The following is a 24,609-nucleotide window of genomic DNA, read 5'->3' on the forward strand; positions in this document are numbered from 1 at the left end:
TGAAAAGAGTAAGATTTAACCTGAGTTTTAAATGAAGAAGCCAGGAAATGAGATGAAGAGAGAAATTATTCCAAGCATGAGGGGACAATCAATAAAAAAACAGGAAGAAAAGAAATGCAGAGTCATATGCAAAAAACGATAATAAGAAGGTCAAATTCCTGCATACATGAAGGGAATAAAGTCCTAGAAGACTAAGAAATTAGGAAGGGACTGGAATGGAGAAAGACTTTAGGCCAACATATCAACCAGGAAGTAATTTAAATATTGTAGTTGTGAGGTGGCCAGGCTCTGCATATGTTTTTGATGTCTGCAAGAAGTTTCAAAAGCAGGAAGGAAAGGACAGGGCAATGTATTGTGTGGGAATGGTAAGAAAGGGTGAGAAATTGAGGATGACACCTAGGTTGTAAGCCTAGGTAACTGGGGAAATGATGGTACCTTTGACAAAAGAGAAATAATTGGTAATAGGGTGGGATTAAGGGAAGGTAATGAGCTCAATGTCAGATATGTTGAGTTTAAGATATATATGGAACATTCATTCAGTTTGTAAAATCCTGGGGAAAAGTAGACAAACTAGGAAAGAGAAATGTCAACAAAACCTTAAAAAGAAAGAGTGTCCAGGAAAGGGTGATTGAAAATGTCAAAGGCTGAAAAGGTCAAGAAAGATAAGGATTGAGAAAAGATGATTAGATTAGATAATTAAGTTACTATTCTCAATTTTGGAGAAGTTTCAGTTAAATGATGATAACCAAAGTCAATCTGCGAATTGTTTAGAATAGAGTTGAGAGAAGAATAAGTAAATAGAGGTATCAAGTAAAGGTTTTATTGAGAATAGGGAAAAGTATAAGACTTTGTAGGCATCTGGGAAGAAAAGGAGAAATTGGAGATTAATGAGAGGGGAATCATGGAAGGGTAATTTTCTGGGGAATATGGGATAAACAGGATCAAGGGTAGATGTAGAATGGTTGGCCTTGGCAAGTAGGAGAGATGTCACCATATATGAGACTGAAGTAAAGGGAGTGTCCGTCAGGGAAGGTTTTTGAATTATATAAGCTGAAGAAGGGAGAAGAGGGAGCAGGGATTTAAATTTTTCATTGAAGTATGAGGCAAGAATCTCATTTGAAAAATTGCAGAAGGGAGAATGGAAATGCATAGGAAGTTTGAGGAGAGATAATAATGTTCTACTTCTTAAGTTCTATGAAATTTGGAGAAAAAATTTAATGTAATCTATTTTGCATTGTATTTGTTATAAATTTATTAATATATATATATATATATATATATATATATATATATATATATATATATAATAGGAGACTTTTGTTTCTAGTTAAGGTTGATATCAATTTAACTAGATAAGGATGTCCCAATCCACAACTGAAGGTACTATTCATATAATCTACTGCAAATAGTCATTGAATGAAGTCATTCCAACTTTTTAACTTTCTGACTAATTGAATTTTTCTTCTTTAGCCTTTTTGCAATGAACTTCTCTTTTTTTCTCATTGACATTTGTATTTGTATTCATAAAAAACATAAACTAAGAAATAAGAAAAACATATAATCAAAGAAATACTTGTACTTGTACTATCAAATTGAAAGCATTTCATTTTGCCTAGAACTGGAATACATGATAGGTTAAGTGCTAATTAGTGCATATCCATCACATTTTAATATGCTAATAATCCATATATTATATATCCACATTTTTAAGCAATGCAATTATTTTGAAATATTATTTTCTTATTGACAAGGTAAGTTCTATCTGTATTAAGCAACACATTAAGACATTTAAGAAAGAGGAAGTTTTACACCAGTCAGTCATTGTAAGAACTATATAATGCAGGAACCTTATTAACTGTATGAGATAATCAAAATGTTAATTTTCTCTGCAGACAAGTTCCTTATTTATCAGATATTGATAATATTTGTAATATAGCTATAAGAACAAAAGATTCATAATTTAAAACACAAAAATGAAAATTATTATTACTATCGTGTTCCTGATAAAATACCCATTTATCCTCTAATATTTAGACATATATTTATTCTGCTTTCTTACCTAGATTTTAAAATTGTATTCATTATGCCTATTGAATGTTATATCTTATTTATTAGGTTTAAGGTTCAATTTTATAATAGTTACAAGTTTCAGTTTTTGATCTGGAAAAGACAAATTTACATATGCACATGAGGAAGTTTCAAGTTTAATTAACAAAAGCATAAAGCTGGATAAAAGAAAATGTTACCAAGTACATAATTTCCTGGCTTTTATCCAAATACAGCATTTGTATTATTTTCAGAAACACTTAATTTCACTTGTTTTTGGAAGATAGCAAGGAACATTTTGACCACAAAAGATAACAACTATTAGTAACATTTTATTAAAAACTACTTTTGCTAAAGTGTCTGCCTCTGTTCACAGAGTATAGGTTAATAGACACTGGGATTTCCAGGTCAACAAGAACTCTGTCTTTCAGTACCAAGGACAAAACATATTCAACATGGAGAATGTGCTACTTCTGATGACTTCATTTCTACATGGTGGGAAGGTAGAGGAGGACTTCAACTAAAGGATCTTCATTTCTTATATGTTATCAGAAGCTGATTGAGCCCTTTTTTGTGTTTATTCACTACAAGGTGGTTCAATTATATCAAATCAAATGACTAATTTTCTTAGTTTTAATTTGTTGACCCTCACATTATAATATCCCTTTAACAAAGAGAAGAGGCAGCATGGGCTGGTAGCTAGAATGCTGAACTTGGGGTTAGAACATCAGAGAACTTTAGATACATTAGACAGTCACAGTCTCTAAGAGTTCTTCCTTTTTCCCATGTACTTAAAAAAAAAAATTACCAGACCAGATTAGATTTCACTAGTATAGCAAACTTGCAATAAGGAAATTTTCTTTATAAATGTAGATATCTAGTGCTTTACAACTTTTTTCTTTTAGAATTTTCTAAAAGTGGTCATAGCAACTACAGCATTGATAAATGGTTATATTTAGTCCAAAGATATAAAATAAGAAAATAAATTTGAAAAAAAATAATTTCAGAAATATTTATCCATAAAATAAATTGGAAAAAAATGTGTATTTTATTCTCAAATATTATACAACACTGAAAAAGCCTCTGTGTGTGTGTCACACAAATGAAGTCATTTAAAATGCGTTTTATTGAATAAATGAGGATTAAAATGATTCAAACTTATTATTGAGGGCAGGAAAACAGGAATACGTCACTCCAAAGAATTACAAAAACATTAGACTAAAGAACTTAGAAGTATCAGCATTGGGAAAAAAACATATTTTAGAAAACTTTTAAAAGTGTCCTAGAATTTCTGACTTTTGCATATTGCTAGGGATATTGATCAGCAAAAAGTTAAAGAAATCAGAGAACATTATTAGAAGAAGAAATTAGAGAACATAAGAGCTAAAGGAGGAAAAAAAGGAAGAGCAATGAGGAAGAGAATGCAAGAAAATTGGTTACCAAAATGGAAGGTTTGCTCATAAAAAATTGTTTTTAATGATGCTTCTGCAGAGTTTTAAGTGGCTTGTTTTTAGAAGGCAACCAAGAGGGTCAGAGGATTAGAGATAATGCCATATAAAGATGAATTGAAGAAACCAAGGATATTTAGCTTGAAGTTTTGTAATATAGAAGAAGAAAGAGATTTGTTTTAATACTGTGGGAAGAACTGGACAAGGCACTGGGTATTGCACAAACCACTTAAGCTGATGTCAGCAAAATCATATCAATTATTGATAGTAATGGACTATATCTTCCATTGACTTCCTAGGATGAATGTCCATTTGTGGAAATACTGTAGAAGGGATTCATGAATAGGTAGGGTTTTATCAGATGGCCTTTAATCTGGGTGCAACTTCGGAGTTAAGTAATACAACTATGATTATTACAATTTTGTGTATAAAAAACAAAGTAAATAGCTGAGAAAGCTGTGATTTTCCTGAGGACATTAGATTAAAAATACCACAATTTGAACACAAATTTTCTAACACATATTGAATAGTTTTTAAGAATTCAACTTAATAAATTTGATACTTATCTCATCATAAGAATAATTGTTGTAAGCCATTTTCCCTTGCTTAGTTTCACAGTGTGCTGGAAGCAATGGGAAATGGAAGAAAGGGTATGAGAAATGGGCAGGAATTGGTAATAGGTTGAAATTGCAAATTAGATTTCTAATGCTGATTGAGTTCTTGTGGATGATTAGCTTTTCTTGTTGATTAATCCTCATGTGTTCAGCTTCCTTCTCTGAATCTAAAATAATGTGGTACTAAGATCTCATTTATTCTTCCTGAAGGGCTTTTATCTATTACAATTGCTTATAACTTTCCAACTTCAGCTGAAGTTCCAGATACTCAAGACATCATCATAGGAGAACTCTAACAAAGTACAGCCAATAGCTGCTGAAACTCTCAACAGCTACTGGATGATGGCACTCATAAATTCTATTTCAAATGAAAAGAGTGAGATATAGCTGGAAGGCATTTATTTTGTGATGCCTCCCAGTCACATAAGTCTTTTCCTTTACTATATATTAAGAAATAATCATGTTCCAAATTTAGAAACTCAACTTTTGAGTTCTCTTTTCTGCTATGTGACTTTATGCAAGTATCTGATTCTCAATTTCCTTTTTTGTAAATTGGATATAATTATCCTTAATTAAGCTAGAATAAGAAAAGAGCAGGTTAATCTTAATGTACTATTTGATTATGATTAAATTTTATTTCTTCCTCTGCAAGTTGCAATCTATGATTCTGTTTCCAATTTTTTAATGTACTTATATTTTCTCTCGTAAATTTTAACATTGGTCACTTCCCTTCTGTCTTCATATTTGCTTATATTGTGTCAATGTTTGTGTATGTCAATGTTTAAAAAGAAACAATTTAAAGATGAATTTGATTAATACTATCTCTTCTGTCATCTAATGATTTTCCCTTGCAACAATTGCATCTTGTCATGGAATCTGAACTATCATCCCTAATTAATTTATATTAATGTCTTTGTGTTCACAACTCAGTAAATTCTTACTCTTTCATCTGTGATCAATGTAGTAAAGAATCTATCAGGTCAAAATTGAACAAATGATAAAGAAGAGAGGGAGAAAGAGAGAGAGACACACACAGAGAGAAACAGAAAGACAGACAGAGACACAATCATAAAGACACTTGTATTTAATTGAGAAAATAAACATTTTTGCATTATTTTTCTTTGAGTTAAAATTTCCTTAAGTTAACAATGCATATTTTCTTTCTGATGACTAAAATCAATCGTTTTGCCAATTTTAAAGGGTCCATGAGAGAGAATTGTTAGGCAATATGTTTTTTCAATGCTCTGAGTTTGAGGCTCTGGTTAATGTTTATGGAAGTAGTCTTCTACAATTCAGATGAAAATTTGAATAGTCTTGAGGACACTCTTCTTGTCTCCAATACCATGCTTAAATTTGAATATGATTTCTGTATATCAGCCTTAGACCATTTCCTAACTCTCTTTGCCATGACCTTGGAAAAGTAACAATATCATTAATTCCTCATACTCTGAATTTTTATTTTCAATATTTTTCTGTTTTCCATTCTGTCTTATTCCATTCACTAATCTCTCTATAGTATTAATTTTTTGCTGTGTTCATTTTTCCCACACACAGCGCTCTACTTTTCACATTTCTATCAAGTCTATGTCCAAACAATACTATCAGTTACAAATGATGAGACCAAATAAGACAAGTGAACAATCATTCAAATCTGATCAAAATGCCATTTTATTTCCCAAACCTTTCCTGATCAGTCTCCTTCCCCAATTAGTAACAATCTTTCTCCCCTTGGACTTCATAGAAATACTTTGCTTGAACCTTTCCTATGCACTTATCCTGAGTTATATATTATGTTCAAATACTTTTCCAATTCTCTTAATGAATAATGTTTCATGAAGGTAGATACCTTGTCTTTTTTAAACTCTATTTTTTTTTCCTCTTTCTGCTCTGTTCCTAGTATAGAGAATTTATTTATTAAATTTCCACAAAAAACTTAGTCAACTTAGATATTTGGCATTTTGTTTCTCAGCTGGTCATATTGATATAAGAATGTCTTGTTGACTTTAATCTCTCTTGAGTTAAACTCAACACAAAATGCAATAAATTTTTGATAAGTGATGAAGTATTTCAAGGGAGAGACCTATCATCTGAATGCTGCTGAGGAAGGCTAAGATCCTGGCTCCTTTGGTGTCCATCATAGACCCTCCAGGTCCTTCCACCCTAATTAGGTCATGTCCCCATTCCTATGGCCACTGTATTTCATTGTCATTTTCTAACTAGTCAATATTCTAGGAAATATCTTCCTAAACTTGGTCTGGAATCCTACTGCATCCTTTGAATGCAGGAAGAAAATAAATGAAATCCAAAAGAAAGAAAATAAATATTGTTTTTAAAATGACAATGAAATAAAGTGGCCATAGGAATGGGGACACGACCTAATGTCTCTCTCTCAAGAGAGAGAGAAAGGTCTCTCCCTCTCTCCCTCCCCCACTTCTCTCTCTTTCTCTCTTTTTCTCTCTCTCTCTTTCTCTCTCTCTCTCCCTCTTTTGCTCCCTCTCTTTTCTTTCTTATTCCTTCCTTCCTTCCTTCCCTCCCTCCTCTTTCTTCCTTCCTTCCTCTCTCCCTTTTTCCCTCCTTCCCTCCCTCCCTCTGTCTCTTTTGGTTTTTGTTCCTTCCTTCCTCCTTCCTTCCTTTCCTTCCTTCCTTCCTTCCTTCCTTCCTTCCTTCCTTCCTTCCTTCCTTCCTTTCTTCTTTTCTTTCTTTCTTTCTTTCTTTCTTTCTTTCTTTCTTTCTTTCTTTCTTTCTTTCTTTCTTTCTTTCTTTCTTTCTTTCTTTCTATTCTTTCTTTTTTGTCACTGTCTCTCTGCCTCTGCCTCTGTATTTCTCCCTCTCTTTTTTATCATTTGCTGAATTTTGGCCTAATATATTCTTTACTACAATCTATCACAGATGTAAGATTAAGAACTTACAGAAGTATCAACACAAAGAAAGACATTAATTTAATTTATTTAGGGATAATAATTCCAATTCCATGACAAGATGCAATTATTGAAATGGAAAATTATTAGATGACAGAAGAAATAGTACTAATCAAGCAAATTGTATTTGGTCACTCAAATATCTTTAGGAATCTTTCCAACAGAAATTTGTATTGGCAAAATTAAGAAAATAGACATTTGTTGATTTCTAATTTCATTTCTTTGAAAAATTGATTCTAAGAAAAAAATGCAAGTAGATAATAAAGACAAATCTGTTGAAAGAATCAGAACATAAGCACACATGATAATTAAACTATTAAAATAAAAATGTCATGAAATTAAGCAAATACTTTTTAAGTGAAATAATTTCTAAATTAACTAAATCTAATTATCCATTTAATAACATAAATATTGAATCAGATAATTAAGTATAATAAGACAGAGTATTATTTCCTCAGCAACATACAAGGCATAATATTATTGAAGTTAAAACATATAACAATGTACTAGATACTAATATTTAGATAGCATGGTTTCTTCAGACTTTAACCAGAATATATTATTTTACTATGATTTATGATTTTAGGTCTTGAATTTTAAATTTCTCACAGTCTTCTATAAATCTGATTATTATTGTTATTGCTATTCAGCCATTTCTGACTCTTTGTGACCTCATTTCTGATTTTATGGCAAGGGTACTAGATGGTTTGCCCCTTCCTTCTCCAGATCATTTTATAAATGAGGAAATTGAGGCAAAAAAAGATTAAGTGATTTGCCCAGTGTTACATAGCACTACTTAGCCTCATTATACATGCCTATTTAGACTTATTACACATTACTCCCCTTCCCTGAACTTTTTAGTTCAGCCAAACTGGCCTCTTTACTGCTTCATTTCCCATTCCCGTTCCTTTGCACTGACTGTTCCTCATGTCTAGGATTTCTTCTCCCTTCACTTCTACATAATTAGCTAGCTACCATTTATATTGTGCTTTCTAGTGACCAGAGCATTTTACTCATCTGACTCTAGAATCTCTGTATTATAAAGAAATTCAAGTCAGGAGCCACTATATATATGAGACCTTTGCTGATCCCCTTAGACTACCAGGATCCTCCTATTTAAATCATCTTAAATCAATTTTTTGTGTGCCTACATGCAAAGAAGTTGCCTTCCCCAGAGAGATTGTGAACTGTTTGACAGCATTTTACTTCACATGACAGTCTTTAAAGCAAGTTTACCTTTACTTTCTTCACAGCCTAATGAGATTCGAGGTGAAGACCACATACAAGACTGTGATCAAATCTAAAATTGAGTGGAATTGGTGGTTGTGGAAGAGTAGAACCTTAAATGAATATCAGGGGGAAAAAAAAGCAACAAGCCAAAACAAAAACTCCAGCCTGCCTCCCCACAAAAGCATTACTGGGAGTGCAATATAGATTTGTCCAGAAGAGGGAGAAATATCTATTGAGAAGACTAAGTATCTTAGTGATGAGAAGATATGATTATGACCATTAAAAACTTGTAAAGAAAAGCTAGATAATCTGACAGAAAAAAAAAACGAAAACAAAACCCTGATTGCCTAAGGTTGGGATCTGGGCAAATCATCCAGATCTCATAGTCTCCTATAGTCAGTATTCTAGGAAATATCTTCCTAAACTTGGTCTGGAATCCTACTGCATCCTTTGAATGCAGGAAGAAAATAAATGAAATCCAAAAGAAAGAAAATAAATATTGTTTTTAAAATGACAATGAAATACAGTGGCCATAGGAATGGGGACATGACCTAATTAGGGTGGAAGGACCTGGAGGGTCTATGATGGACACCAAAGGAGCCAGGATCTTAGCCTTCCTCAGCAGCATTCAGATGATAGGCACTTTTGACTTTGTATTCTCTCCAACACATTGTATATTCTTAAGAAATATTTTTGATTAGTTTTATTGTATTTGAACATCCTCCATTAGTTCAAATGACAGTGTCCAACCCCATATCATAATATGTTTTATTATTATTATTATTTGCTGACAAAACAAAACAAAGAAAAAATACTACCTGAAAGCCAACTTTATAAGCTTCACTGAGCTTAACAAGGTTGGACCATAAACAAACACACAATTCATTATTGAACTCATAACTCAAAGTTTTACCAGCTTCTCTGGACTTGAAAAAATTTGTGTTACTGGCACGTCCTTTGAGAACTCAGGGTCACCTCCACAGCACCATGAAGCATTAGAGAAGGATTTTAATGGAATCATAAATAAATATTTATAGTATTAGACATGTTTTCCATCTTGAGATATTGATCTAATATAATGATATTTTTCAGGGTCATATAATTAAACATGATGTTTGTCCAGGGTAATATATTTGCCTTTCATTAAGAAAATACTTTTCATTTGACAACATAGCATTGATATGAATGCAAATTGTACCTGATTAAATCTTGTGGACTTCAGGTGTGCTGTTTTGTATAGAATAAATATCAATCTATTATCAGGAAACAATTAAGGGTAAAATGACTATGAGCAATTATGACTCAACCTAGTTTCACTTCATGTAGTTAGAACAGCTACAATTGGACAAAATAGCATTAAGGAGCAATACATTCTCCCCTCACTTCTTGGGGAAAAAGGGAAAAGGGAAAGAAACCATCAAATAGAAAACATAATAAAGAAACTGATTTAAAAAAAGAAAGCTGTGAAAAAGAGACTCAGTTAAATAATATGGGAAAACAAAAATGAAGAAAAAAATTGTGAAAGTGGAAGAATAAAATGAGAAAAGAAAAAACTGCCACCATAACTATACCACCAAAGATTTTTGATCCATTACTCTTTCCATAATATACTACATAACACTTGAAGATATGTTGGTTTCTATTACTCTCACAAAATTTTAAATTCACAATGTTTTTCCTTAACAAATAGTAAAAATCTTTAAGCTACAACATATATATATATATATATATATATATATATATATATATTCTTTCTTTGGCATTCCATCTAGTATAGATTTTTGTAATTCATTAAATCTTTTGGAATAAAAGTATACACAAACATATATATGTATCTATATGTAAATCTGTACGTGAATGCACACACAAAAACATAGATCATGAACATGGAGCACTGTCTGCTAAATACCAGAAATAGAAAATTATTTTTGTGCATACTAGCATATTCTATGTTTCATTAAGTTCCCTCAAGTGGATACTGATAAACATTCTATTATCTATGTAATATTTTGCAATTACCTCTAGAAAATGTTTAAACCTATGACTCTGTATATATCTATATATGTACATATATTTTATATATGCATATACATACTGACCAAGATCATACTTATTATGTGATAGTTTGCTATTGTCTTCTAGACAATATTTAATATTGAGACCTACATAACCTTATAATGTGTAGCACTAACATGTTTGTGTCTCTCTATAGAGATACATATACATATATATATGTAGAGTATGCATATATATGTATATACACCTTATGTCTATAGAACTTTAGCTAAATACTAGAAATATAAAATTAAGTCTGTTCAGAGCAAGATATTATTTATTTGATTAATCTTCATAAAATAGATAATGGCAAGCATGATATCAACTATATAATCTTTGTCTATTGTCTTCTAGATAATATTTAACTCTGTGACTACACATATAATAAGCCAAGGAACTCTGGTTTTTGTAATATGAGATATCTCTCCATCCTCAAAAAAAAAATCCCATTTGTAATTTAAAGGCTTAGAGAATTGCCTGAGTTTCAGAGAAGACTCATATCTGGCCCATGGCAAAACAACTAGCAAATGTCACAGAAAATATTTGGACCCAAGTTTTTCTGACTTAAAGTATAACACTCTATTCACCACACCAAGCATCACTGAAATAAGAATATTAACCTGACAGCTGTTTTCAAATATTTTAGTGCCAAGCACAGCTGAAGATTTCTAGCTGTTCCCATACCCCTTTTATTAACGCTAGTCCTGAACATGCTCTTTCATTTCCAATTTGCATGGTAACAGATTTTAAAATATAGTTAATTGTCTACAACAGAAATATCCTTTTCATATCTTAGTAGAATGACCGCAATCTAAGACATCAAGATATTGCAATCTGTTTGGTAGAGGGAAATCACAGATGCTTTGAATTATTGAAGAAAAATTGAGGTTTTCTTAAGATATATACTTGTGAAATGGGCAAAAAATATTTAGAAATCAAAGGAATTACTTTTGGAAACTACCTCAAAGCAAATTATTTCACCTCAATTGTCTTTAGTTTTTTTCTGTAAAATTTGAGGGTTAGGCCAGATCATTTCTAATGTTCTTTTTAAGTCTAAATCTTATAACTCTATGGTCTCGTGTGATGTATATACCAAAACATTAATTATTGTAAGTAAAAGATCTGCTGTGCTACAGGCAGATCTCTAAGACTTAATTGAAGAGCATATGTAACTGATGAAGGAGCTTTTTAATTGCATATTCTTTATACTAGTAAAAAAAAAAAATGAACTGATCCAAAAAGGAAAGAAAATTTTATAATTGGGAATTTCTCCAACTTTCTTTCACACTTTTATAATGCTACTTGAGAGAAACAAAAGCAAAAACAAACATTTAGTTATAAGCTTTAATCTCCTAGAATCTTGAATATTTAAAAAAAGGCATTTCAAATCCAAGAAGACACTGTTTTTCATACTGGAATATTTGTCAGTCATGGTAAAAGAACTGAGATACTGCAATCTTTGCCTTATACAATCCTCTGAAGCTGTTCCTAAAAGCTGAAATATGAAGGGCTGGTTTGGTGGGGACTTGCAAGTATATACAAGCAAGTATACATGCAAGTATATACATATTTATCAAATACACATGTAAATCTAAAAATACATACACAATTGAGAGGTGATATGGTGGAAAGAATGCTACATTTGAAGTCAGAAGACCTAGGTTTTAAGGATTTCTATATTTTACTATCGGTGTGACCTTGGTGAAGCCCCTTAACTTCCATAACTGAGGTCGTTGAACTAGATAGCCTCAAAGATTCTTTTCACCTCTAAGGTTAAGATCTTGTGAGCTTATATTTATATAGTACTTTAAGGATAACAAAATATGTCTCGTCCCCCAAGAATTCTATGAATTGAATATTTTATGTACTTTATAGATTAGAAAACTGAAGTTCTGAAAAGTTCTCATGCCCTTCTCTGTTTCATTTTCCCCTTCCACCCTGTCAGTAGGTTTTTTTTTTTTTTTTTTTTTTTTTTTTTTTTTTCAGTACATTGACCTTTATATCGTAAAATATGTTCAGGTAAGACTAATATTTCTAGGATGAGGGCTGTCAAGCCCTTTTCAAAGTGAATTTCCACCTATAGTGTCTACTTGGTCCATCTCACTGTCACCTGCAGTTCTAAGAAGCTATAGCATGCACAGTGACCACAGTCCAATAAACTGTTTTGGCAGATGGATGAAACCATGTTGAGGGTAACTAAGGAGTCTCAAACTGGTTAGTGAGTCAGGGGAGTATCTACTCCAAGCATGTGAAAACTTTTCCTGGTAGAATGGGTAGATTAGAATAATTTGTTTCAAAGACGGTGAAGGTAGCTGAAAAAGGTGTTGTGGGAAGAGTAGGGTTTATTTACACATTGAAGATGCCAATGTTATTCACTGTCTCAAGCTATCACTAGTAGTATTGCTGCTATCCTGCCAAAGGACTGTGACAACTCTCCAAGAGTAAGAACAACAACTTTGCACAAGTCTGTCTCACATAAATCCAATTTATGCACGAATCAAAAGACGTCACCCATTTAACTTTACCATTTTTACTTCTTTCAAAGTCTTGTGATGACAATGGATACACTAGAAGCTGAAGTCACAACCTTGCATATAGGCAGTCCAGGTCATATGGATGTCTTCTCATTGTAAGGAACAGTGGGATTCAGCAGTCCCCTGAATATCTGAGTAACCTTTTGAAAACTGCATTGCTCACCTCCTGATGTGATAAAGGGGCTAGGAAAGGTGCCCTAAAAACCATCCACTTATCCAATCCTACTATGATTACTGCAAGAGGGGATTCTAATTTGTGACTGAAAAATACACACACACACAATTACAAAACTTCTACAAAGATGTTTCTCTGTCATTGGAACATTGAATTTGTTCATATTTATAAACAACACAAAATCTCATAGACCTGAAAGATGAACAGCTCTCATTGTGAGAGAACTTAGTAGATGTGGCATTCCAAGAGCAGACCTGAAAAAACAAGGCTGGCAAATGAAGGCCAGTTTACTGAAGTTGAAACTGGATACATGAGGAGTGTCCTCAGGGAAAGAGAATGCTATGAAGCTGGTATAAGTTTTGTAATCAAAATTAATCTAGTCAGAAGCAGCTAGATATCGTAGTGGATAGAGCAATGGCCCTGGAATAAGGAGGATCTGAATTCAAATCCAGGATCAGATACATATAAGTTATTACCTGTATGACCCTAGGCAAGTCATTTAACCACAATTGCCTGGAAAAAGTAATAATTAAAAAAACAAAAAACAAAAAACAAAAAACAACTAATCTAGTCAACAAGCTTATATGGCAACTGAAAGGAGTAAATGATAGGTTCATGATAATGCAATTGCCACTTGTCTCAAAATAGTACACTACCAATAACAGTGCTTATGTTCCCAGCATGATAAACTCTAGTGAGGTCAAAGAAAGATTTTATGAAGACCTAGAGACACAATGTACCAAAAGAGGATAAGCTTATAATTCTGGGGACTTTAATGCTAATGTAGCTCAGAATACCAGTCATAGCAGGAAGTCCTTGGGAGGAATGGAGTTGGAAATAACAATACAAACTTTCACTTTCTACAGAAGAGTTACACATCTCATAAACTTATTTCATTAACATTGTCTTCCATTTACCTAAATGCAACAAAACTTTGTGTATGCACCCTTCCAGTAAACATTGACATTTACTAGATCATGTGATTATAAGGAGAAGAGTCAGTGTGTGAAAGTGATGCATGTCATGTGTAGACAAGAGTGCTGGACTGATCACAGACTTAACCTCTCCAAGTTAAATATTCACATTTAACAAAAGCAGCAGTCCTAAAACAAAAGGAGTCAGAAGAATTAATGTCAACAAATTAGAGCACTTCTCTGAGCTGCAATAGTTTGTAGCTAAGTTGGAGGGAAAGTTTGAGCTAAAACGCAGTTAACAATAATGGAACTTAAAAGGAGTGGGCAGCTTTCAGAGACTTGGTATACAGTACTGCATTTGCTCATTTGGGTCAGAAGACTTGCAGATTTCAAGACTAGTTTGAAAAAAAATGATGGGGAAATTCAGCAGCTGCTAAATGAAGAAATGAGAACTCCAAAGGGTTTACCAGCAGGATACTTCATCCATTTCTAAGCAGGCAGCATTTAATTCCATCAAAAATAAAATACAAGTGAAGCCTAGAAAGAAGTAGGATTCTTGGCTCAGTAAGAAGGCAGATGAAATTCAATTTTATGCTGAAATTGAAAACAATCTTAAGTATTTTTATGTTGCCCTGAAAACTATTTATGAGTCAAAGACCTATGGTGCATCTCAGTTACTCAGCACTGATGGCTCCACATTGATTAGTGATGAGGACATGATCCTAGAGAAATGTGCTGACTTTGTTCTTAACAGAACATCATCAGTCAATGATGAAACCATTGACTATTTATCTCAGGTTGAAGTTGAGCCCTTCCTAACTGAAATTCCAACTGAAGAAAAGGTTTTGAATGCCATTAAACTCCCTTAATGTAGAAAAGCACCTAGTGCTGATTCTATTCCAGCTGGTATTTACAAGGTAAGGGATCTGTTGCTCACACAAAAGCTGATTGAAATTTTCTGGGCTATCTGACAAAAGAAAGTTATTCCCCATGAATTGAAGGATACTTCCATTGTCCATTGTCCAGAAATACTAGAACAGAACAAAGGTCTGCACACAATATTTGTAGATATGACCAAGGTCTTTGGTACTGCCAGTCACAAGAGCCTATGAAAAATTGTTAAAATATGGTTGCCCAGAAAAGTTCATCAATATTGTATGTCAATTTCATGATGGCATGCGCTCTTAGATTCTGAATAATGGACAGTGTTCTTACACTTTCCCAGTCACCAATGGAGTTGAAACAAGGATGTGTGCTTGCTCCCAGAATGATATTTTCAGATATGTTTTCAAATGTCTTCAATGAGGAAGAACATTGCATCAAGGTCAACTAGCACCACATGGTAAATTCTTCATTTTGAAAAGATTACAAGCTAAAACTAAAATGGAGAAAGTGTTGGTGCATTTTTTTGTTTGTAAATGATTGTATACTCAATGCAGTCTCCAACAAATGATGGACTGATTTTCTGCTGCTTGTGCTAATTTGGGCTTAATAATTAACTCCAAAAAGTACTCCATCAGCCCCCATCCATATGTGGAACTATTAGTTACAGCAAATGGAGAAGTTCTGAATACTGTGGATAATGTCACTTAACTTGGCAGTATAAATTTTAGAAATGTACACATTGATAAAGTGGTTCACACTCATTGCCAGGGCTAGCTCAGTGTGTGGAAGGCTCCAAAAGAAAGTGTGATAGAGGATGTATTAGGCTGACTACTAAACTGAATGTCTACAGACCCGATGTGGTGACTTCATTGTTATATGCCTGTGAAAGTGGACAATATACCAGTTACATGCCAGGAAACTGAATCACTTCCATTTGAATTGTCTTAGGAAGATTCTGAAGATCATCTGGCATGATAAAGTACCAGACACTGAAGTCCTTTCTTGAACTAAACTACCAAGCATTCAAACTCTACTATAGAGAGCATAACTCCATTTAGCTGGTCACATTATTTGAATGCCAAATGTATGCTTTCCAAAACGAATATTTAATGGAGAACTCACACAGAAAGCATCCACAAGATGTTCAGAAAAAGTGATACAAGGACACTCACAAAACCTTTTTTTATGACCTTGGAATTGATTGTGTAACATGGGAGACACTAACACAGGACTACCAAGCATGTCATGTCCTCATTAGAAAGGTGCGGTATTCTGTGAACAAAATAGAATGAAGTAACTCAAAAGAAATACAAGGTTAGAGAATACATCCCAAATCTTCAAATGGACAATTTGTAGTTAACCTGTGGTATAGCATTCTGACCTCATATTGTTCTGATCAGCCACAGTTGCACAAACTGTAATTTGACTTTTAACATAGTGATGCCATTGTGGTCCTCATTGAAAATGAAGTACAGCCCTCCTTCACCCATTATATTTCACATACCAATTGCATCAATTGATTTACTACTGATTATCTAAACATCTCTTTCAATTTTCCTAGTAGCCCCACATACATTTTAAATGTTTTTCCCCAATATAAGTTGTAACTGCTTATTTTTTGAAAGGATACAACTCATACTTAATTGTTTCAATGTTCACAAGCATTTAATAGCTCAAAAATCCCATTTTTTCTCTTTATCCCCATGGCAATTACATAGGGCTCTGCATACTCAATAAATATTTGTTGAATAGTTGATTGAGGAGATAATTAAGAATCTTTACTAGTCATCTTTATACAGTTTTCAATTGGAATACAAAATTTTGTACTAAAGCTAAACTAAATATAATTTTACAATGAAAATTTAAGATCCTTTATAAAATGTTTAACTGCTTTTTAAATCTACTTGTAAAACTATCAATTTCAATATTTGTCATTTTCATATTCTTAATATCCTTATGTTTGATGACCTGCTAAATTCTAAGTTAGTTATTTCTAATAATGAGACATATTTTCTGAGTAGAGAATGGATCTTAGGATTGAATCTCAAATAACTCAATAGGTAAAACATCTGGGCATAATGGATAACGTACTTACTCTGTTAACAGGAAGGTCTGAATTGAAGTCTTGTCTTTGAGATTTAATAGTTAGGTGAACCTGAGTTTGTTCATGTCTTCCTTAACAAGAAATTTTCTAAGATTAGGAGATGCAAAATAAGCAACCACTACACTAAGGAAATTGTAGACTTCTAATGGATTAAAAAAAGAAAAAATGCCAGTGCCATTTTTTTAAAAGTTAAAAATGTTCTTATCTTAAAGTATTATAACAGCAACCATTTTAGATCTTGCTGAAAATTCTGTCTTTTTATTTATTAATGTGTATAAATGTGTCCCATATTTATAATTTCTACCAATTTAAAGTTAACAGCAATTCTTTAATATTTCCATGTTATTTTTCTTATGATCTTTGTGATAAGCTCCTCTAACTCATATTTATTTGTTTATATTATAGCTTCACTTATAGCATCCTAGGCCAATGAAAATTATCCAAAATGCTTTTGGAGAAATTGAGCTGTGTCTGAAAGGGCATTGCAAAAAATAAGAGATTTGGAGGGTATACAGAATTCTCCAAGGCAGAGAGTTTTAAATATACAATAAAACTCATCTATAATATTTTGCCACATAAGTATTTCTTTATTATTTTTAAGTCATCTAGGTTTTTATACCATGTGTTGATTTGTATTCCAATGTTGCCTATATACAGAGCAAAATTGGTAGTTCAATGATCAGTGGATACATAGAGTCTGATGAGATAGTATACTATGTCAGGAAGAGAAAAAAAATGAAATTCACTTAAATTCCATGAGATCATATGGTCATCTATACAGATTTGGAAGGAACTTTAGCAGTTATACAGTATAGTATCTTTATTATATAGTTAAGTAAACTGAAGTCCAGAGAAATTAAGTGACTCTCAAAGTCATATAGGTAGTAATGTCAGAGAAAAAATTTGAACCCATGTCCTCTGATACCAAGTTCAGTGTTATTTGCCCTGTATCATATTGTTTGGTTTGATTCAATTCAACAAACTCTTCTTAAGTGGGTGAATGCATGATATAAATCTAGCGGTCAATTTACCAATGTAAGTATAATAATCCTAGTTGGGTAGGCTTAATTTCAGCTATACCTCTTTTTTGGAATACTATCGTTTTTTCAGCATCATTTTGATAGTTAATATGTATACTTTTTCATGCTCTATAAACATCAACAACTTTTCATATCATTATTGGAGAATCTTTGAAGTTGATCATATGTTCTTAAACATATATAAATTTAAACCAGGCACTTTTTACAGAACATTTTCTTTTGCATGAATGGATACATAATTTCAGAGAAATGCAGGGTTCACCTTTGAATGAGCAGCAAACTTGAAGGCTGGCACTATTTTTTACATGTCAATCAACCATGGGCACATCAGTCATTTTTTAATCCTATCATTTGTAAGACAGAAGTAATATCACTTGTCTGAACTGTATCACATTCTACTTTGAGGAAAATTCTTGATAAATAAAGTCTTAGAAAGTATTTTATAGCAGTAAGAAATTAAATTACTTTCCTAGGGTCACAAATTCAGTTTGTGTCAAAGGCAGGGTTTGAATTTAGTTCTTCCTGGCTTCAAGGTCAACTCTATATCTAGTAAGTCATGCTGATCTTTTCAAGCATTGAGTGCTGAATTTTGTTGTTGTTCAGTTATATTTATCATGTTTCATGTGTTGTGATTCTATTTGGGGTTTTTTTGGTAAAAATGCTGTGTAGTGCTTTGCCATTCCCCTTTCTAGCTAATTTTACAGGAAATAAGGTAAACCGGATTAAATGATTTGCTAAGGGTCACACATAAATGTCTGAGGACACATTTGAAATTAGGAAAAAGGAATTTTACTCCAGGACCAACACTATACCAGTGCACCACCTAGCTGCCAAGTGCTGAATAAATGTTTTTACATTCAAATTCTTTCACACATTTATTCAGAAAGCCCTGAATTCAAATGTTTCTTCAGGAAACTTAAAAACTGTGATCTTGGGTAAGTCACATATCCAGTTTTCCCCAATTTTCTCTATGAAATGGAGATAATAATAGGAGTTACCTTTCAGTGTTGTCGTGAAGATGAAATTAGAAAATTTAAAGGACTTAGCACTGTGCTTGGCACACAGGAGGCATTATTACATAAATACATATCCCCTCCCTCCTGAAATAATATGAATTATTATCATAATTTAAACTCAATTATAAAAAACAGCAGTATACTGAATTGGTAATAAGACATTAGTAGTAATTGTAAACAGTCAGAAGCATTTTATGTTGTAGGGAAAAAAAATATATTTTTACCCGAAGAACATTCATAAAGTTTTTCTACCAAAAGTATATTCCATTCTTCCTTTAATATTTTCTTTTAACATGGAGAAGGTGGTCAATTCTCAAAAGTTATATCAATGTAACCCAGGGTCTAAAAAACTCTGGAAAGACATTGATTGGGGTTGAATAACAGACTATATGTGCCTGTCACTTGTTGACTAGATCAGTGAAGTTCACACTTATTACTAGGTTCGCTACAGGTGATGAAATTTTTTTATCTATAGAGTTTTCAAATGTGCTGGCTTATAAAAAAGATTCCAGTCTGTGTCAGTGATAAGTGTATTAATATGAAGGAAGTCTTAAATTATTTAATTACTGAAATTAAAAGTGTGTTCTGAAAATACCGTGGTGAAAGGGACTTATTTTTGCCTTTGAGTTTCTAGTACTTAGTACATTTCCTTCATTGTATGGGGAAGAGATGATGTAACTTGTTTCTTTTTTTAATTTGTGATTTCATTGGTGTTAATAACTTTAAATAAATCAACTCCCATTTCCAATACAAACTGGCCAATATTCAACAATGTATAAAATTTTCTGAGAGCACTAAGTGACTTTTCCATAGTCACACAGACAGCAATAACTTGACCCTTAGTCTTCCTCATTCAAAAACTATCTCTGTTTACCAACCATAGTACTTGCCAGTTGTTATATGTAGATGCTTAATAAATATATTCTTAACCAATTTACTTTAAATCTATAATTTATAATTGTTCAAATTGTTCAGCTATAATTGTTCAAAGTAGACTTTTTATTTTCTGAATGAAAATTCTGTCTGAATTTTAAAATGTATTTGGTTATGTTTTAGACTTATTAACATTCCAAATAGAAATATAATCACCTGAAAACAAGCTTTTATTAACTGCTTACTATTTGTTGGGCACCATCTTAGGTGTTAGGGTTATAGAAAAAAAGTCAAAAAAGGAGAAAATAGTAATTATCACCAAAGAGTTTATCTTTAATGGAGAGGCAACAGTATATAAATAAGTGTATCCAAGATACAGACAAAGGAGAGGGAAGGTAGCTGTAAAAGGGAAAGAACTGCAAGGTTGGAACACTGCTAATAGCCTCTTGAAAAAAGTGTTGCTTGAATTGACTTTTGAACCAAGTCAGAGATTGTGAGAAAGAGAAAATGAAGAAAGAGATCATTGCAAAAAAAAAAAAAAATTCAGCCAGTGCAGAGTCACAGAAAAGGAAAATTGAATATCATGGAATATCATGTGTAAGGAACCATAAGATAGCCAGTGTGACTAGATTGTAGAATGTAGAAGGGGCTAATATTCATGTAACAAGACTGGAAAGGTACAAAGTGACTGGTTATGGAGAACTTTAAATGTAAAAAAACAGGAGTTTATATCAGATCTTGGAGGTCAAGCAGGATGCCTTTAAAGTTTATTGAATAGAAAGGTGACATTGTTAGACCTGTGCTTTTAGGAAAACCTGATGTAACTATGTGGAGGATTGATTAGAATGAGGAGAGGCCTGAAGCAGAGAATCTAATTAAAAGGCTCACTTCTAAATGTCTAAACCTACTTTCTTTGCTTTTTCTTCCATTTCTTCCTGTCATGGACTCTGTTCTTTAGAAAAATTAGATTTTTTACTGTTCTCTATTGCTTTCTTACCTACTGGCTATGTTTTACCCTGAGCTGTATCTGGAAAGGTCCTTCACCTTACCTCCAGAAGACATTGATTTCACTATTAACTTCAGTGTTTAACTTACATGTAACTTCTGTCTGAAGTCTTTGATCTTTCAACTAGAAGTTGCAAGCAGATAAGTAAGACAGTTTATAGCATACTGGTCTAGAGTCAGAAAGATCTGAATTCAAATTTGGTCTCACTTACTGAATGACTCTTGGCAAGTAAGTTAATTGCTGTTTCACTTTCCCCAACTATAAAATAAGAATAGTAGCAGTACCTACCTCACAGAGTTGCTATGAAGATCAAATGATCTTCATTAAAATAGTTCTCAATTAATATTTAGTAATTAAAATATTTATAATTTACTTAGTACAAGAATGGCACATAGTAAGTACTATACAAATGTAAGTTACTATTATTGTTACTGTTGCTAATGTGTGTAATCATGAACCAGTTCATGATTCATAGTAGGTACCTTATACATGTGTATTCTTTTTTCCTTCCCTAAAGTAATTTCTCTTTCTTCTGTCATATTATCTTCAGCATCAAATATAACAATCATGATGTTTAAAACTTTTCACAAGCTGGCCATTTTCCATCTTTCCATTTTGGTTTCATTTCCTTCTCTTCGAGATTCTCTATGATCTAGGTATAGTGTGACCTTCTTGCTGTTCTTTACACAGGAAATTCCATTCTTCAGTACTCAGCCCCTTTTGCTGCTTTTTCCCATGTAAATAAGCTTTTTTCCTATAATCTATAGAGTACCTCTTTATTATCATTATTATTATTATTTACTTCAGGGGAAAGGAAAGGAAATAACCAGGAAAAATGGGAGTGGGTTGACTTCAAGATGGGTTGTTGGACAAGTACTGAATGACTCCTAAATTTTCTTTTTAAATGTCTTTGAGTTCTTTTTTCCCCCGAGGCAATTGGGGTTAAATGACTTGCCCAGGGTCACACAGCTAGGAAGTATTAAGTGTCTGAGACTAGATTTGAACTCAGGTCCTCCTAATTTTAGGTCTAGTGCTCTATTCACTGCACCACCTAGCTGCCCCTTTGAATTCTTTTTTGTACTTTCTTCTTGATATTTTCAAATGGACTAGTCCTTATTTAAAACAAAAATAGCTCTCTCCATAAAAATCAAAGGGCATTTCTTCTTTCTTATATTTGTTTTCATAACAATTTCCAATATCCTTGTCCATATTTAGGTTTTTTAAAAAAATTATCAAACTCTTCCCCTTTTTATTTCTGCAATATTAAGGATTATTATGACATTTATATAGTACAACATTTAAAAGAGAGAACTAATTTAGATTAGATTAGAAAGCAAACACTGATTTTTAGTCCTTTCTTTGCTCCTTATAATGTGTAATTTTTCTCTGCAAATTATAAAGCACCATAGAAGCTATTATTATTACCACTATCATCATCATCATCATTTTTACATAAGCAAAGCTCCCATTTTTCTTTAAGTAGTATACTGATTGCAGGTTTGGGGGAGAACGATGTGGAAGGAGAGAATTTGGAGAAAAAATTAATGACAAAATGTTTTCTTAATATGATTGAGAAATATTTAGTAAATTAAATGAAATATTATAAACAAACAAATAAATAAATAAGCAGAACACAAATTGTCTCTTATTCTTTGTAGAACCTTATATTACTCACTACAATATGCCATTTGTTCCACAGATCACATAAGAATCTTGTTTTTATATAGGAATCTTAGACATCTCGGTAGCTCAGTAATGAGTTTTGGGTTTAGAAAAAGGAAGACCTAAATTCTAATCTGGGCTCAGACACTGAGTAGCTATGTGATGCCCCTGTGCAAGTAATTTAATTTCTGTTTGCCTAATCCACTGGAGATGGAAATTACAAATTATTCCAGTATCTTTGGCAAGAAAACCCCAAATGAATCACCAAGAAACAGACATTTAAATGATTGAACAAACACAAATAAGATGTTAGTCACTCTTCTCAAAACCCTGGAACATTTTCATGTAACCTATTAGGAAAATTTTAAGTGCTTTATGTAGACCTTTAAAACCCTGCATTATACTGTTCCACATCTTATTCTTCTCCCCCATCACAAAGTCTGATTCAACCAACATAACTTCATTGTTCTTTAAAAACATGCTGTCTTTCACCTTTTGTAATTTCCTTTTTCTGCTCCTGAAACATTTTCTCCCTATTTCTCCCTCCTAAAATCCAATCCATGTTTCAAGACTCAGTTTATATACTTCCTCATCAATGAAGCATGTTGTAATCCCATCGATTAGCAGTGACCTTTTTCTTTATTGGATCTTATACCATAGTAATGACAAAAAGCTGATATTTATGTAGTATTTTGTTTCCCAAAATTACTACACATATTTTTATCCTTATAGTAACCTTATGAAACAGGTTCTATAGATATTATTATCAGTATTATATTATTATTATTATTCAGATGTGAAACCTGAAGTTCACAGATTTTAAGTGACTGTCCATGGTCATAAAAATTGTATGCATAACAAAGAGGATTTAACCAAATTTTCCTGACTCCAAATGCTCTATGTTCTACTTTTGCATTTTAATTATTAGTTTTTCTTTAATATCTTCTACATCTGAAATATAAATAAACAGAATACACTTTCATTGAATTGAGTTTCTTTGATGAACAGTGGCCATGTGAAATATGTGACAAACACCAGAATAAGAAGAGACCTTGACTTAAGTCCTGATTCTAACACCTCCTGACTGTTTCATTTTCTCATCTATAAAAATAGGGGGAAAATATGTCTGACATATTTATTTCTTAAGGTTGCTCTGAGGATCAAACAAGAAAAAGCACTATTTAAATAGAATCCTCCTTACCCCATTCATTTTTCAATTAACAATTAATTGAATGAGATATCAAACCTTGGTTAAACCTTGGCTATGACACTGCCATTGCTTATCCCATTAAAGTTTTTTTTTTTTTTTTTTTTTTTTTTCCTGAGGCAGTTGGGGTTAAGTGACATGCCCAGGATCACACAGCTAGGAAGTATTAAGTATCTGAGACCAGATTTGAACTCAGATCCTTCTGACTTCAGGACTGGTGCTCTATCCATTGCACCACCTATCTGTCTTTATCTCATTAATTTTTAGTGGAGAAGCCCTCTTTCTTGGAGGGCTCTTTCTTGGAGAACCCAAAAAAGACACAAGAAGAGATTTGCTTCTTTCTTTAGAAGAGAGCCATGAACTTCATAGAAGAGACATAAGTTACATCAAGTTCATATCAATATAGCTACATAAATAGGAAGTATATGATGTCAAATGGAACTGGGATAGTAAGAGAAATAGAGTAATGGAATCCTGCAGTATTACAAGATTAGAGAATGAAGGCAATAATGCATCACAGTGGGGGGAGCGAGGGGAGACTCATAGGCTATATATCGCACAGAAACTTGATATATGAAGTCTAGATGAGAACAATAAGCAAGAAACACAATCTTGATGAGGATAATTGCAAAATGGGGAGGGGTATGGGAATGCAGGCAAAAATAATGTCCAGGTACCAAAGGAAACAAGGAACAATGGAATACAGAGGCAAGATGTAGAAGGGAAATCTTGGACCTCATGCTTTGATAATACTGTGAATTGTGTGACCTTTGCATGTTCAGGGAAAAAAATAAAATCTTTGATGGATTTAATTCCAATGAGGAAGGAATTGAAATAAAATGATCCTAACTCCAAGGCACAAAAAATAATATTAAGAATTGA

The 24,609-nt window shown here is 32.7% G+C and overlaps 1 protein-coding gene across 2 annotated transcripts in view; it reads right to left on the reverse strand.

Moving 5' to 3' along the window:
- CSMD3 (CUB and Sushi multiple domains 3) overlaps positions 1 to 24,609 on the reverse strand; it is a 1,575,929-nt gene that overhangs the window by 1,406,519 nt on the left and 144,801 nt on the right. The gene's annotated exons all lie outside the window — the stretch shown is intronic.

The sequence above is a fragment of the Sarcophilus harrisii genome, chromosome 1, assembly GCF_902635505.1.
Source record: "Sarcophilus harrisii chromosome 1, mSarHar1.11, whole genome shotgun sequence".
Taxonomy (NCBI): Eukaryota; Metazoa; Chordata; class Mammalia; order Dasyuromorphia; family Dasyuridae; genus Sarcophilus; species Sarcophilus harrisii.